At 41.9% G+C, this 18,533-nt stretch overlaps 1 protein-coding gene across 1 annotated transcript in view; it reads left to right on the plus strand.

Moving 5' to 3' along the window:
* Positions 1–18,533, plus strand: part of rnf150.L (ring finger protein 150 L homeolog) — a 98,993-nt gene that overhangs the window by 24,709 nt on the left and 55,751 nt on the right. The gene's annotated exons all lie outside the window — the stretch shown is intronic.

The following is an 18,533-nucleotide window of genomic DNA, read 5'->3' on the forward strand; positions in this document are numbered from 1 at the left end:
AGCTGGCAGCTTTAAAAAACAGGCATACCTGATTTGGCCACCGAATGATTGTTAGGCCAACAGACCAATAATGGAATTACAATTGGGTCCCCTTATAGACGTATTGAAATATCACTGTAAAGAATGCCAAGGATAGTATTTGCCCTCTCTTGATTGAAATCTAATTGGCCCCTCTGGGGGTTATCATTTGACTCCATACACAGGCAGATAAACTGCAGACTTGGCCAAGTTGCTGTAATGTAGATTTTTCAAAATGTGAGATCAGTGCTCACCACACAAATATTTTCCTGACTTTCTATCCATACCTAAGGGATTTTTAGAAATGTATTTATCAAATGGTGAACTTCCACTTTCACCCATTCATAAAAAAAAATTCTAAAAATCCCATAGGAATGAATAGAAAGTCCGGGGGAAATGGGAGAACTCTGATCTCACATTTTGATAAATCTGCTCCTTAATGTAGATACCATTTAAATAAAAGATCTCCCAGAAATGTGAAATATTGATTTCACACATTTTAAAAGATTTTTAAAACATTGCTATTTCTATTTCAGACTTCTGAAAACCAGGCAGGTATTTTCAAACAGGACAGCAGGTGTAAAAACTAGCTTCTCTGCTGTTCCATAAGCTTGCACCCGAATACATTGCCTCTGCTCAGGTGCAGGCAGACGCGTTTTGGCGCCAAAATGTAAACGCTCTCATTTTGGTAACGAAGTCTGGCACACAGACTAGATGAATAAGATCCACCGCATGCCTGTTATCTCAAGCACTGCACTGGTGGTGCTGGCTATCCTCTGACCTTCTGACGAAGGGAGGGTGTACCCCCCCCCAGAAATGTTGGTGTACCCCCCCCCAGAAATGTTGATACTGTTGGTGAAGCAATAAATGGGGTAAGCTCCCCAACTGCATCATTTTGAGTGTATGTGGCTCCGTATTTTTTCACACATTAGGCTAGAGCCAGACTAGTCACATCTCAGCCTGTGGAGAAACGTGTGGCCCTAGCCTTAAACCTTAAACGTGTGGCCCAAAGCCTTATTTTACTGATTTATACTGCTTTTTCTTTTTAATAAAAGGGTAACACGTTTTACTTGAGCTATAGTTGGTTAGAATGACAATTATTGTGTATTGCCTATGTACTTTAGAATAACATCAGATGCCTTCCACTTGGGCATTAAAGCTGTCTATACACAGGTAAACTTACTGATTTAAAGACAGCACAAAACAGTTACCTTTATCTCATTTGGAAGTAGAAGTATGTTTTATCAAAACAATAATGCGTCATAGAATATACCATATAGTTAGTCATGTATTTTGAGTTTTTTTTTAAGGTATACTCCAGAAAGAAAAACAGCATTGAATGCTGATGCATGCTCTCATCCTATCCAGACTAGATTACTGTAACCTTCTACTAACTGGCCTCCTTAACTCCCATCTCTCCCCTATACAGTCTGTATTAAACACTGCTGCAAGAATTATCCTACTCTCATCCAAAAGAGTACAGGCCCCTCCGCTGCTGAAGTCATTATCATGGTTTCCTATAAAACAAAGAATAACTTATAAACTCCTCCTCATAACCTTCAAAGCCCTTCATTCCTCTGCACCTAACTACATCTCATCTCTTGTCTCTCTATATGTTCCTGCCCGAAACCTCCACTCCTCTCAGAGCAACCGCTTGGTTGTACCCCCCACTACTACTGCTGTTTCCCGTATCAAACCCTTCTCTCTTGTGACTCCTTATATTTGGAATGCCATTCCTGAATCCTCCTTCAATGTTTTTAAAACAAAACTCAAAGACTACCTCTGGGAGCACCTGGATAACACCTGAACTGGCACTTATATAACAGTGTAACAAACTGTAACCCACAGCACCTTAATACCCCTCTGAATTGTGTCTGTATGTTACCCTCCCATTTAGACTGTAAGCCCTATGGGGTACGGTCCTCTAGCCTTTTGTTTTCTTGACACTGAGCACTTAATCTGCATTGTAATTATATTTTATATTTATGTGAATTGTATTTCTAATAATGCACTTATTGTTACTTTTTATTCCAATGACCCCTTGTTTGTTACTACTAATTTATTGTTATCTGTACAGTGCTTTGCCCTCAAGGAGCGCTTTACAAATAAAAAATATACATTTTGTCTGGATAAGTATAAGTAAAACATTATTGGCTAATTTATCTCAAGGATTAACAGTAAGGCAATGTAACTATTATGTTCATCTACACCCTAATGAATGCCAAATGGCCTTCTTTTTCACAGCTGAACAAATGACATCTCCTGAAGGCTATTGCACAACCATCTAGGTAATATGACAGATTTATCATATATCACTTTACTAAACTTTCAGTAGACTATGCATAATCTATTCCAGCTAAATCAACAACCAATCTGCTGTGAACAGGCCAGTAACTGGCTTGACTGGACTTTTTTTTTAATTCACACTAAATTAATTTCTATCCTGGCCTGCTTAGCACTTACGTATAGATTGTCTGTTATTAAAGCATGCCATTTGCTGTGTTAAAAACAGATTCAATCTATGGTTTGGAAAGATAAGATGTTATCCAGCCATTGCTTCTGTCTGTTTTCTCTGTAGTAAATTGATTTCTTTGATAGTTGTACATTTTAACATGATCAGTATAACATTGCTCCGCAATAATAACTATATAGCTGCACCTGTATGTTAAGGACAGAGCAGACAATGCTCCACTTGTTTGATGACGTTGTCAAAAGTAAATATTTTTGACCATCCAAGTAGGACACTAAATCAGACTGATCTTTTGAACTGATACACCATATAGGGAGGCTGAAATGCCAGTAGGGCCACATCTATAGGACTAATATATTATAAATAAAATATTAATGAATAGCAGCCGATGTAAATAAGAGAAACAGGGCAGCAAGATTTATTCCCGTCAGTGCATAAAGATCAGTGAAGCTTAACAATGTACTGCAAATGGAGCCATTGCAACAATCAGATAAGCAGCTCAGTGATTACAAACAGACTGAGCAGACTATCAGATCAATGTCCAGTGACGTCCAGTGCCACAGGCAATTTTAGAGTAGGGCACCATAGCCCTCCATTGGGATTGGGAAGGTATGATGCAGATAATGTTATAAAGGCCTAATATTGTATAAAATTGTATAATTTAACTTAGCTGAATTAGTTACAGCATATATTGGCACTCAAGTTCAAAGGGATTTTACTAGGAAAACACATGGTGGCGTGATGATTTTCCCAGTGCATGTGGTACTTATGTAACCTTGACTCCAGGGGATGAGTGACAACATCTATAACTAGAATGTTTTCTTCTGGAGCCCTCCTGAATTGCTTTTATAATCCAAGTGATTTTGGTATTGCACTAGGCATCTGGTATGCCATGAAGGTACATGCTTGTGTGAGAATTCTGCCTCACACGTAATGTGCTTAAGTACCAGGCCCATCTGAAAGATACTTGGTTAACTGAGAGAATCTAGTGACAATTTACTATTACTATTACTATTATTGAGCAAACACTCTTTTCTTCTTCTCACTGGAGTACCAAATTTTATTAAAATGATCTGCATTATGTGCCAAATTCTTAAATATTGCTTAAATATATCATGAATAGGGATGTAGCGAACGTCGGAAAAAAAGTTCGCGAACTTGCGTCAAAAATGCGAACGGTTCGCGAACGTCGCGAACCCCATAGACTTCAATGGGAAGGCGAATTTTAAAAGCTAAAAAAGACATTTCTGGCCAGAAAAAGGATTTTAAAGTTGTTTAAAGGGTGCAACGACCTGGACAGTGGCATGCCAGAGGGGGATCAAGGGCAAAAATGTATCTGAAAAATACATTGTTGACACAGCGCTGCGTTTTGTGCTGTAAAGGGCAGAAATCACACTACATTTCTAAACCTGTGTAATAAACTGCTTTAAAACGTCCGGCGTCTACATGCCAATCAAGTCGTGTAAAGGTTACAGCCTGTTCACACGCAAAGACGAAACGCGGCGCTTACTGCAACGCAAAAAAACGCAAAGAGCTTTAATGAATGATACCGTCAAGTGAGCAAATAATAGTTGTTAATTACTAGTTGAGCTTGTCACCTCCAGGATGTTCGTCCTGTTGGTGGCAATATTTCTGTATGGTGTGTTTAGCAGTCACCGTGCTTGTGCGCACGTGCACGGTCAGGCAGAGGTAATTCAATGTACAGTGAAGTGAACCAAAAAACACTGATTCTGCAGTGTGGGCCCAGTTTTGGTCTACCTGCGGTGACCATAAAAGATGCGATTTTGCCACTGTTGCAGAACCCTGAAAAATTAGGCATGTGTACTTTCCTGAAAAATTATGTTTTTTTTGTCGCAGCCACTGAAGCACAGAGGCCAGAAAAAATATGCCATATAAATGCTAACAATATAAAAAATTTTTGTCGCAGCCACTGCAGCACAGAGGCCAGAAAAAATATGCCATATAAATGCTAACAATATAAATTTTTTTTGTCGCAGCCACTGAAGCACAGAGGCCAGAAAAAATATGCCATATAAATGCTGAAAATATTCATTTTTTTTTGTCGCAGCCACTGCAGCACAGAAGCCAGAAAAAATATGCCATATAAATGCTGAAAATATAAAAAAATTTTGTCGCAGCCATTGAAGCACAGAGGCCAGAAAAAATATGCCATATAAATGCTGAAAATATAAAAAAATTTTGTCGCAGCCACTGAAGCACAGAGGCCAGAAAAAATATGCCATATAAATGCTGAAAATATAAAAAAATTTTGTCGCAGCCACTGAAGCACAGAGGCCAGAAAAAATATGCCATATAAATGCTGAAATATTCATTTTTTTTTGTCGCAGCCACTGAAGCACAGAGGCCAGAAAAAATATGCCATATAAATGCTGAAAATATAAATTTTTTTGGTTGCAGCCACTGAAGCACAGAGGCCAGAAAAACTCAGGATTTACCTGGATTCAAATGAAACCAGTAGGGTTTGCACCCTAGTTTGTAACTGTGGCGGAGGGAGGAGGACGCTAAAGGACAGCTGTGTGTGGAGTCATGAGGCGTGCAGAGAAGGACAGCTGCATGGGGAGTCAGAACAAGTCTTCCGGCGTGCAGTAACCCTCCGAGATCCACGCCTCGTTCATTTTAATAAAGGTCAGGTAATCCACACTTTTGTGACCTAGGCGAGTTCTCTTCTCAGTTACAATCCCTCCTGCTGCACTGAAGGTTCTTTCTGAGAGGACACTTGAGGCGGGGCAAGACAAGAGGTTCATGGCAAATTGTGACAGCTCTGGCCACAGATCAAGCCTGCGCACCCAGTAGTCCAGGGGTTCATCGCTCCTCAGAGTGTCGATATCTGCAGTTAATGCCAGGTAGTCCGCTACCTGCCGGTCGAGGCGTTCTTTGAGGGTGGATCCAGAAGGGTTCTGGCGCTGCCTTGGACTGAAAAACATTTGCATGTCTGACGTTACAGAGTGGCCAAAGTGCTTTGTCCTTGCAGGTGCGCTCGTGGCAGGATTACTGGCACCTCTGCCCCTGGAATGTTGATGAGTTCCTGAAGTGACATCACCCTTAAAAGCATTGTACAACATGTTTTGCAGGCTGGTTTGTAAATGCAGCATCCTTTCGGACTTGTGGTACGTTGGTAACATTTCTGCCACTTTATGCTTGTACCGAGGGTCTAGTAGCGTTGCGACCCAGTACAGGTCCTTCTCCTTAAGCCTCTTGATACGGGGGTCCTTCAACAGGCATGACAGCATGAAAGACCCCATTCTCACAAGGTTGGATGCAGAGGTATCCATCTCCGCTTCCTCGTTATCAAGGACTACGTCATCCACGGTCTCCTCCCCCCAGCCACGTACAAGACCAGGGGTCCCCAAAAGGTCACCACAAGCCCCCTGGGAAGCCTGCTCCTGTTGGTCCTCCTCCTCCACAAAGCCACCTTCCTCCTCTGACTCCACTTCTGACACCTCTCCCTGCGTTGCAGCAGGTGCCTGGGCTCGTTCTGGTGATTCCGACCAGAAATCGTCTGGTCTACAGCCTCATCTGTCACTCGTCGCACGGCACGCTCCAGGAAGAAAGCAAAGGGTATTAGGTCGCTGATGGTGCCTTCGGTGCGACTGACCATGTTTGTAACCTCTTCAAAAGGGCGCATGAGCCTGCAGGCATCGCGCATAAGCACCCAGTAACGTGGGAAAAAAATCCCCAGCTCTGCAGATCCAGTCCTACCACCCAGTTCAAACAGGTATTCATTGACGGCTCTTTGTTGTTGCAGCAGACGTTCCAACATGAGGAGCGTTGAATTCCAGCGAGTCTGGCTGTCGCAAATTAAACGCCTGACTGGCATGTTGTACCGCTGCTGAATGTCAGCAAGGCGTGCCATGGCTGTGTAGGAACGTCTGAAATGGGCCGACACCTTCCTGGACTGCCTGAGAACGTCCTGGAATCCTGGGTACTTCGAGACAAAACGTTGGACTATTAAATTCAGAACATGTGCCATGCAGGGCACATGTGTTAAATTGCCCAGTCTCAGTGCTGCCAACAGATTGCTTCCGTTGTCACACACCACTTTTCCGATCTTCAGTTGGTGTGGGGTCAGCCACCGATCGGCCTGTGACTGCAGAGATGACAGGAGTACAGATCCGGTATGGTTTCTGCTTTCCAGGCACGTCATCCCCAAGACAGCATGACAACGGCGTACCTGGCACGTCGAATAGCCTAGGGGGAGCTGGGGGTGCACAGGTGTGGAGGAGGAGGACCCAGCAGCAGAGGAGGAAGAAGAGGAAGAAGACGAGGTAGAGAGTGAAGGAGGAGTAGAGGTGGTGGCAGAACCGCGTGCAATCCGTGGCGGTGACACCAACTCCACTGTTGTTGTTGAGCCACACATTCTCTGCTTCCCAGCCATTACCAAGTTCACCCAGTGGGCAGTGTAGGTGACATACCTGCCCTGACCATGCTTGGAGGACCATGCGTCAGTAGTCATATGGACCTTTGGCCCAACACTAAGTGACAGAGATGCGGTGACTTGGCTCTGCACATGGTGGTACAGGTGTGGTATTCCCTTTTTTGAAAAAAAATTGCGGCTGGGTACCTTCCACTGCGGTGTCCCAATTGCTACAAATTTGCGGAAGGCCTCAGAGTCCACCAGCTGGTATGGTAAAACCTGGCGGGCTAAGAGTGCAGACAAGCCAGCTGTCAGACGCCGGGCAAGGGGGTGACTCGCAGACATTGGCTTCTTACGCTCAAACATGGCCCTCACAGAAACTTAGCTGGGGGCAGATGACTGGGAATGGGAACTGGTGGTCAAGGTGGAAGGCGGAGTGGAGGGTGGTTCAGACGGGTCAAGGACAGCAGAGGTAGAGCAGTAAGATGCTGGACCAGAAGGAGGGTGGCTTTTTGTTTGTCTGTTGCCTTTGAGGTGTTGCTCCCAAAGTGCTTAGTGCTTGCCGTTCATGTGCCTTCGCATAGAAGTTGTACCTATGTGGCTGTTGGGCTTCCCAAGACTCAGTTTCTGACTGCACTCATTGCAAATTACAACGCTTTTGTCAGAGGCACACACATTAAAAAAATCCCACACTGCTGACCTTTTTGAAGCTGGCAATCTGGCGGTAACAGTAGAAGTTGGCGGCGTTGGCGGCAATGGCGGGTGCGTTGGCCGGCTGACCACAGGTGCCGATACATGTTGTTGCCCTACTGTTCCCTGCGAGCTGTCCTCCCTGCTTCTTCTAAGTCTTATTCTCCTCCTGCCTCTCTGACTCTCCGTCTCTCCATCTGAACTATCCTCCTCTTGCTCTCTTCTACTGGGCACCCACAAAACATCAATCTCCTCATCATCATTCTCCTCAGATGCATCAATTTCTTCTAACAGCTCACAGAAGGAAGCAGCAGCGGGGACCTCCTCATCACTCATTATGTCCATCTCTGTTGTGTTCTCTGCCAGAATTAAATCTGGTGTAACGTCCTCATCTCCTTCATCTTCTTCTGCCAATAATGGTTGTGCATCACTCAGTTCAAGAAACTCATGTGAAAATAACTCCTCTGACTCCAGTGAAGAAGGGGCGCCGGTGGTGGAGGAAGTGTTACGTGGGGTGCCCATAGCAGTGGAGGATGAGGATGTTGTGGTAAAGTTAGAAACGGTAGAGGATGGGGTGTGCTGTGTAAGCCAGTCAATTACCTCTTCAGCATTTTGGGAGTTCAGGGTCATTGCCTTTTTAAAACTGGGCAATTTCCTAGGGCCACAGGATAGCATAGCAGCACGGCCCCTAGTGCCTCTGCGTGGCGGCCTGCCTTTGCCTGGCATTATTTTTAAAACAACAACAACAACTCAGGTGGTGTTTCTGAAGACGGTATTATTATTGATATTTAGACAGATTGTGAAAAAGCTCACACAGCTAGATGGCAGTTGTTTGAAAATGAAGAACACACTGGGCAAACAAATTGAAACAATGCCTGCAAGGTCAACGTATACACTACTACAGCAGTGGATACGGAATATATTATTGCTGCTTGAAAAACATCACTCAGGTGTTGGTTCAGGAGACAGTATTATTATTGATATTTAGACAGAATGTGAACAAGCTCACACAGCTCGGTGGCAGTTGTTTGAAAATGAAGAACACACTGGGCAAACAAATTGAAACAATGCCTGCAAGGTCAACGTATACACTACAGCAGTGGATACGGAATATATTATTGCTGCTTGAAAAACGTCACTCAGGTGGTGTTTCTGGAGACGGTATTATTATTGATATTTAGACAGAATGTGAAAAAGCTCACACAGCTAGATGGCAGTTGTTTGAAGAACACACTGGGCAAACAATGCCTACAAGGTCAACGTATACACTACTACAGCAGTGGATACGGAATATATTATTGCTGCTTGAAAAACGTCACTCGGGTGGTGGTTCTGGAGACGGTATTATTATTGATATTTAGACAGAATGTGAAAAAGCTCACACAGCTAGATGGCAGTTGTTTGAAGAACACACTGGGCAAACAATGCCTACAAGGTCAACGTATACACTACTACAGCAGTGGATACGGAATATATTATTGCTGCTTGAAAAACGTCACTCGGGTGGTGGTTCTGGAGACGGTATTATTATTGATATTTAGACAGAATGTGAAAAAGCTCACACAGCTAGATGGCAGTTGTTTGAAGAACACACTGGGCAAACAATGCCTACAAGGTCAACGTATACACTAATACAGCAGTGGATACGGAATATATTATTGCTGCTTGAAAAACGTCACTCGGGTGGTGGTTCTGGAGACGGTATTATTATTGATATTTAGACAGAATGTGAAAAAGCTCACATAGCTAGATGGCAGTTGTTTGAAGAACACACTGGGCAAACAATGCCTACAAGGTCAACGTATACACTACTACAACAGTGGATACGGAATATATTATTGCTGCTTGAAAAACGTCACTCGGGTGGTTTTTCTGGAGACGGTATTATTATTGATATTTAGACAGAATGTGAAAAAGCTCACACAGCTAGATGGCAGTTGTTTGAAGAACACACTGGGCAAATAATGCCTGCAAGTGCACTACTATTGGTGCACTACTATGAAGAACAGCAAACAGCACTGGACACGTTAAAGAACAGTAAGATAAGTAAAATAAAAAAAAAATATATGTATATTAAAAAAAAAAATTACTCGGGTTGGTGCTGCTGAACTACTAGGAGCAGCACAGTAGCACACCAGTCCCACTCCCCAACACAGCTAGACTAATAGCACTGGGCTCTTATAGTAGCAAAGTAAAAAAACAAAAAAGAAAATAAAAGCAGTCCTTACAAGGACTATTGGGTTATTACAGCAGTCAGCAGATGAGATCAGAAGAGATCAGTGCCCACAGCAGCTACATACAGAGCACTGCAGTAGAAGGTAGATTACTAGCCAGCAAAGCTACCTAACCTAAAATGTCCCTCAAATCCCTGCAGAGTTCTGTCCCTCCAATACAGAGCAGTATCAAGTAGATTACTAGCCAGCAAACTTACTATCAACTGTCCCTCAAATCACTAACAGCTCTCTCCCTACACTAGCTCTTCCAAGCACACACAGGCAGAATGAAAAAACACTGCAGGGCTTCAGTTTATATATGGAAGGGGAGTGGTCCAGGGGGTGTGGGGGTGGTCCAGGAGGGAGAGCTTCCTGATTGGCTGCCATGTATCTGCTGGTCTGGGGTGAGAGGGCAAAAATAAGCGCCAGCTAAGGCGAACCCAAATTGGCGAACGTCGCGCGACGTTCGCGAACATTCGGCGAGTGCGAACAGTCGATGTTCGCGCGAACAAGTTCGCCGGCGAACAGTCCGCGACATCCCTAATCATGAAATAGCACTCACTGTTTTTTTTTTAACCAATTCTTTTGAAATTATTCTTATTTGGACAAAATGTCAGTAACTCTTTATAATACAGTACTATATTTTTAAGGGGAGGGAGGGGGAAGCACACCAGCGCCCCCATTCCATCCCCTACCTTGCCCCTAACTTAAATATCATTCAGATCCTTTTCTATATATTGTGATGATGTTTAAAACAAAGGCAGTAGCTTAGGCAGTCAGTCTGTAATATGTTTTGCACACAGACACTTTAGACACGTTAGAGGCCATGTTTGCGTCCTTTTTGACTGATTACAGACCTAAATCTTTTCCCACAATGCAATGTTTTTACTGGAATTCCAGCATAATTTGACTCAAATCTGCCCCATAAAATGTGTAACATTACTGCAAAGTTTGCACATGCTTGTAAATATGCAGTCTTTTAAACATTTTGGGCACTGCATGGGCCATGGTCATAAACTTCCTCTAACTCCCCTAAAGGCATAATATTCTGCTTATACAATAAAATGGCAAGTGTTATTTCAATGCACATTAGCGTTATCCTTGCAATTCATTCATAGTTATACTGTACTTCATGTGTGAAGGGCTGGGGCACTTTGGCAATAAGCACAGGAAAACTTAGGCACAAGGGCTTTTTATGTGGCATTTTGGTTTGCAAACTTTAATTAGATTTTGCACCAAACGATGAAGCTTCTCACATTGATGTAGGATGACATTTCTCTTATTTAATGGGTATTATAATAACTTGCGAAAATACAGATAAGTGGAGGGCACTCTCATTTAAAGCTATATTTAAAGAATCCCCTTGACAAAGGCTGTTGCCGAAACATTGGGGCTGTTCTCATTTTGGCAGGTGTATTCGCTTCTTGTAGCTTCTTGTTTGCCTTCTTTGTACCAAAGGGTGGTATGTATACTATGATCATGTGGAGTGTTTTGTCTCTGTAAACATTATGTTACTGTCAAATTGTTCTTCTAATTAGTAAAACATTTTCTATTATACCACCTGAGTCAAATGATTTTTTGTGATTGTGCAGACCTGATTTTCTGATATATTATAATACCTTGCCAATTAAAGTCTGTGTACCCGTTTTTTAGGTCTGAACCCATAGGATAAGAAGTCTTGATAGAGAAGTGGTTAAACTGTTTATACACGTCAGGCTTAATTTTTATTTATTCATTGTGCTACATTTTGCACAGTACATTACAGGGCTCATTTGCTAAAGCATGTGCAAAAATGAACACAAATCAATATGGTTTTTGCTTACAAAATAGTATGATTTTTCTAGCTCTTGCAGAGTTTTTGCATATAGCCACTATCTGTACTGTGCAGCATGCGGCTCACTAATGCAGATACAGATTATTATTTGGAGTATTATTTGCTGTGCAAGCATTGTGCATCTGGAAGTTGCCTACTCATACGATTGTAATTAGCTTAAGATTTTGAAATGGTTGGGGCTTTAGCCAAAGATGACTATTGCTTAGTCTATGAGGCTACCAACTAATTATTTTCAGATATCTGTGATGCATACATCTAGGCTAGGGTTGTCCAGCTGGAGGCCCTGAGAAGTCTTTTATTGTCCACAATTTACCCAAGTTCTTAAAAATGTAGGGCTGGCCCCCAGGAGGCTCAGACTGATAACCAGTTAGACTGATATTTAGGTAGATGGCTATATTCTAGATACTGCTAGAAGCTTATCATGAAGGCCAAATTGAGTGGGATTAGTAGGGCTGTGTATACTTTTGGAACTACTACTGAATTGCTGAAATATCAATATTTTCATATATTTGTCATCTTGTTATGATCTATGGGGGCCCTGACCAAAGGCTGACCTTGAAGGGGTGCTTGAACTGAAGTCCAACAATCTTTGCTGTTACACTCATTGTATAAAATCTGTGTTTTTAAACAATCCTAATTCCGTATATTTTATAGTGGATGCATTTCCCACAGAATAAAAAATCTTGAACAGTACTGATCTTGGAACATAAAAGAGATTTTGATTATGATCTAGTACAGTCAAACAGTGTGTGGCCCATTTTTGCACTTCACAATAAGGCTAAATTTTCAGGCCTTCCAGCTGATTGGCCCATGTCCCCATTCTATGACTATTTTGTTTTACTATTCAGGATTGAATGTGTGGTCACTCTGTAGTGCAAATCACAGCCCAAATTTATTTGTGTTCACCACACACAGGTCAGAATGACCCCATTCTGTGACCCAGTCATACAGCTTTATTGTTTGCTTTACCAGATCAGTTGACCATACTCCTAGTTCTTTGAGTGAGATCTCTGCGATCCTGCACAATAAAATGAAAGATTCAGCAAGAAAAATGGCATTTAGGAGGTTAATTATCAACGGTCAAGTCTGGCAGGTTTTTTATACCTCACTAAAACTCACAAAACTCGAATGTTTTCTTATTTATGAAAAAAACTTGAATGCAAAAACACTTGAATCAGTGCATTCAGGGGAAAAAACCCAAATTTATTGAGTTTTCAGTGGAAAAAACTCCAATTCAAACTTGTCGAAAAAAATGCGACCATCATGAAGGCTGCAAACATCTTCAAATGGTTCAAGGGACCTCTGCAATTGACTTCCACATGACCTTGACAAGTTTTAGCTGGAGTATTTTCAGATTTGAGGTTTTTCCAGCTTCGGCATAATTTTTATTTTTTAAAAACCTAAACAATTTTAGGTTTTTTTTTTCAACCCGAATTGCTATTTTGAATATTATAAAAGCATCAGTGTCACTGGGCAGGGTGCTGGGTGCTTAGGAAAGGAGCTGTTATCTTCAGCCACAGTGACTAAGTGCTTTTGATGTGCTACAGTAGACAGTTTAATGAGCCTGTGTTTGCCTACAGGGCTATTCATTAGCTGCATCTATGGCCAGGGGCTGACATGTCCTACTCTGCAAGTTGGTAGGCAGCACAGTATAAATCCATGTCAAGGTACATATTAGCAGAGTGCCAGCAGGCAATATTTTTATCTCTAGCCCTCTCTATTTTTCACTGTTTTTGAAGGGAACACACAGAAAACTTCATATTTCTTCCACTTTTAATATTATGCTTTATTTATATACAGTATCACTGACATATTCTGCATCATTTTACAGAGATTATGCATCTTTCACACCAGTCTTGGCCCCAGTGGAGCTACACTAAGGTTCCTATCACATACACCCACTATTTTTGCCAGCGAACGATCCACCACACTTCGCGCCACTTCATCAGATGAAAATTCGCTACCACTACCCTAATTCATTAAAATGTTAAGTTGCGTCTGGTCAGCCGAATGCTGGCAAAGTTTTTCTAGCGTTAATTCATCAGCGCAACCATTTCACAGCAAACTTTCACTTGTGTTCATTTTTGCCTAGTGAAACTTCATTAGTACTCTTACGCTTAGGTCAATTTGAATAGGGTGGGTACATATAGTTCGTATATACCGTATATACTCGTGTATAAGCCGACCCGTGTATAAGCCGAGGTACCTAATTTACCTAAGAAAACTGGAAAAATGTATTGACTCGTGTATAAGCCTAGGGGCCCCATGTCAGATTTCAAAATGTGAATGTGTAAATGTGTAATCATGTTTTATGGCATAGAAATCTATCTAAAACTATTTAAAAGAGCCTCCCCATAATTCCATCAGCAGGAACATGATGGAGTCCACTTGTAGAGCTTGTACAACAAAGTTAATAAAGCGTGATGTGAATGGCAGTGTGAAAGGAGCTTGCAGGGCTTGGAAACAGATTTCAAATTCTCTTGGCAGTGCTTCCTGTTGCTATAGAGTGTTATTCCTGCTGCTATTGGCGACTTGTGGTGTGAAATGGATTTTCTCATACAAGCTGATGTTGATTTCCTTATTTTTTTACTTGAGTTTGTACATTGACATACAGTGTGTGTGTGTTTGTGTGTATATACAGTATACACGCGGGCCCTGAGGGGGTGCACCCCCCAGTAGTTCTACCCCTTCTTTTTTGATCTAAAAACATTTGCCCATTAGACTTCTTTTTAAACTACCAGTCCTGCAAGGCCTGCACATGCTGTTAGACTCCTGAATAGATTTATTGCAGTGTTGTAGTTGCATTGTGTCATGTGACTATTATAGAATATGAAGGCTATAATTAATTTCAGTCATCAAGGTCATGATATACCTGCGGCCCCAGCAGGACTGTCTGTGACTGACTGTGTCGCCGCCCGGAGCAGGTCCAGGAGCTCCGGGCGGCGCGTCCTTCCCTGCCGGCGTTCGCTCCCAAAATGGCGGCGCCCATGGCCGCCACGTGGGTAGCGGCGCCGGCCGCTACCCACGTGGCGGCCATGGGCGCCGCCATTTTGGGAGCGAACGCCGGCAGGGAAGGACGCGCCGCCCGGAGCTCCTGGACCTGCTCCGGGCGGCGACACAGTCAGTCACAGACAGTCCTGCTGGGGCTGCGGAAGGAGGTATGACCCGCGTTTAAGCCGAGTTTGAGTTTTTCAGCACATTTTGGGTGCTGAAAAACTCGGCTTATACGCGAGTATATACGGTACGTCTTTATTAGAGATGGTGCAAATGCTTGAAGTGGCCACTTAATATTAAAAATGTCCAAGGAAGCAAAATAAAGATAAGGCTAGGGCCACACGGGAAGATTCAGGGATATCGGTCGCCCGGTGACTAATCGGCGCGTCTTTGAGGCCACTAATCTCCCTGAATGGCTTGCTGGTATCTCGCACCCGCTAGCGATAAAGTCGCCTGCGCCTATTCACACACACCGCGTGTGAATAGGCGCAGGCGACTTTAGCGCTAGCGGGTGCGAGATACCAGCAAGCCATTCAGGGAGATTAGACGCAGCGATTAGTCGCCAGGCGACTAATCTCCCTGAAATCTTCCCGTGTGGCCTAGCCCTAAAAGAGATCCTAGACATGAGCCCACCCTAAAACAAATGTGGCATGCCTCTTAAATGGTTGGGAAAGAAATGTTAACACAAAAATCTTCAATAGTTAGGACTTGTGAAGGCAATCCCCTTTTAAAAAATGAAAAAACACAACTTTTATGACTTTCCGGCATACTAGTGAAAGAGTGAAACGTTCTGTAAAATGCACACTTTAGTTTAATGATCATTTGCCTGAGTGAAAATTCCCTGGCAATAGGGCCCAAATTTGCGCTAGCAAATTGTCATCTACGCCTGTTAGTAAATTGGCAATGTAATGGAATTTTCACTAGCGACTGCCACTTTGCCTTTTAGTAAATCTGCCCCATTATCCCCCATTAATAAAAAGTTTTTATTTTCAGCAAATCATTTCTTCACCCTCTCAGCCCATTTACAGGTTGGGTAGCATTGACTGCAGCACATGGGGCGTTAGTGACGGTCAAAATGCCCACTAACTGTTGCACTATTAGTACAAAGTGATATAATTTTTGGTGGTCCGTTTACTAAAGCGCGGTGAAAATATTCGCACAAAATATAGACAAATTTGTTGCAGAATATGTTTTCGCCAGCTTACTAACCTGCGGTAAATATAAATTTGCGAATTTTCTTGCCCAAGAATATGTTTTTGCAAGTTATCGCATATGCTGAAAATAACGATACATACACATTAACGCCTAGTTTACTAAACAGAGAAATGTACAAAAGACAAAATTTACGCAAGTACATTCGCAAAATTTTACCGCCACCGATGTAGTGGCGTAAAAGTATTTTTTTGCCAGAAAATTCTCAAGGGGCAGGAAATATTCCATAATACTTTTTTTTTTTTACCCATCATTCTTTGCTGACAGGAGAGAGATCTGTAGCTATTACTGATTGCAGGATGTTTTGGCTTCTGCTTCTATCTGCTGCAACAGCAGCAATTTCAGCTCAGAGTCGTATCATTGGCAGCGGGCATCACAGTCCAAGGATTCGTCAGCTTCTACACTTTTTTGTTTTATTGTGATTGGCTACATTAAACTGTGCATTTCTATGAAGCAAAGAGATTGACTGGTATGATTTCTAGCTTTGGTTGGACATAGATATCGTACGATTGCTGTCAGGGGCAGAACATTGCTGATCTGTTCTTTAACTAATCTGACTGGTAAGACTTTGATCTGAATGGTTAGTGGCGGGTCGGGAGATGGGAAAGTCCGATCGTACGATGATTCGTACGATCGGATCTTTGCATCTATGGCCAGCTTTACTCTGGTAATGTTGTTGGATGGTATTATCATCAGTCAATAAAGTTTGAGTTTTGAAGATGCATTTCTGGCCATAAATGTCACAGTAAAAACTGCCATAATAACCGCCATAAAACAAGACTATTTTATAGAATAAATATTCGCAAAAACTTAATTTGTTGGCAGAAAATTTGCAACTCCCTAAAATTACCGCTAACGTAAGCTGGCTCGTTAACGTAGTTGCCGCAAGTGATTGCAATGACTTCTGAGCACATCGCTGTTTAGTAAACTTAGTTGCTGCGGAAACTTAAAGTCAAATTTACCCCACTTTAGTAAACGGACCCCTTGGTCTATTTCGTTGATATCATTGTCAGGTAAGGGGCAGATGATCACTGTTCTGTGCTGAATTCTATGTGCTAGTGTTTCTGAGAATGTGGAAAACATTACAGTCAAAACATATATGAAATGTGTTCCATCATCCTTAGTTGTAGGAACACAAAGATATTATTTGGCAGGTAGCTGGGGTAAAGGCATTTCTTGTACATATCTGTAGCAGACGTTTTAGAAGAAGGTTTATTAGAATTCTTTAGCTATAATTGTAAAGTGCCTCCTGCAATAGATCTGTATAGTTAGGGCCTGTTTGCCAGATGTGTGCTGTACTCTCCTATTGAATGATTCCCCCGCAGAGCTTATTAAACCATTTAAAGTGTGTCACGCAGACTCGTTTGTAATTCAAGCAAACAAATGACCGAGAAAAATCCCCCAGTAAATCCAATTAACATTTTTAGCAATCAATGGAACATGTCTAATTACATTCAAGTTTACTATTATATATTTTTTTCAAAACCTTTGTACATTTGTTTTGTATCTATTTAACTCAAATGTTTCTGTAATAATGGTGTTTATATGTGACTCATGAATGTGCAGATTCACATAAAATAATGTGTTTGATAACAGATGAGAGGGGAAGATTGGATAAGAGGGCAGGCCTTTGTCTAAGGAACTGCAAAAGGAAACATGAAAGGAGCAGATCTGGGGACAGGTAGCAAGATCAGAGGAAGACAGATGTTCTAATCTCCTTTTCAGTCACGGAAAAGGAGAGGCTGGGGCGAATTCATTGATGATTTTGGGAGTGAGTCACTGGTGCTCATTTTTAAACACAGAGCAAAATAGCACCTGGCAGTAACCTATAGCAACCAATGGGTGATTAGCTTTTTTTTTTTTTCAGTCAGCTGCAGGGTGACCAATGAAAGCAATCATCTGTTTGGTTGCTATGGGTTACTGCCCAGGAGCAAATTTGCCTAGTGTTTATAAATGAGCCCCAATGAGTGCAGTAAGTTTAATTGTGCAGCTCAGTAAGGCTGGTAAAAATATGTTGCCATTTTACAAATAAATACACCATAAAAATAATGATACTGTGTGTTCTGTATATTTGTTTGTGCAACATGGCCTGGCAGTATTTGTAACTTAAATCCATTTATAACTTGAGTGCACATGTAAATATGTTGGATTGCACTGCTACCTTCTACTACTGGAGCCTTTGGTTTGATTGGGGCAGATTGTTTGACTGTACAGAGCTTCTCTACATGCGGACATCTCACTATACCAAAGAAATGTATGTATTTCATAATTGTAGAGTTTAGCATTATGGCATATTATTGGACCATGGCTGTTTAAATACAGGTATGGGACCTGTTATCGAGAATGTTCACGAACTAGGATTTTCCTGATAACAGATCTTTCCGTAGTTGAAATCTTCTAAAGTCTGCTTCATACCTTCTAAAGTCTGCTAAAAAAAAAAAAAATCATGTAAACATTAAAAAAACACAACAGGCTGATTTTGCTTCCAATAAAGATCAATTATATCTTGGTTGGGATCAAGTATAAGGTACTGTTTATTATTACAGAGAAAAAAAAAATCATTTATAAAAAATTTGGATTATTTGGATAAAATGGAGTCTATGGGAGACGGCCTTTCTGTAATTCAGAGCTTTCTGGATAATGGGTTTCCGGGAAAATTCATTCCATACCTATACCTACTTAGCAAGAATAATGCATGTTTGTTTATATTTGGTTATTTGAATTTAT

The sequence above is a fragment of the Xenopus laevis genome, chromosome 1L, assembly GCF_017654675.1.
Source record: "Xenopus laevis strain J_2021 chromosome 1L, Xenopus_laevis_v10.1, whole genome shotgun sequence".
Lineage (NCBI taxonomy): Eukaryota > Metazoa > Chordata > Amphibia > Anura > Pipidae > Xenopus > Xenopus laevis.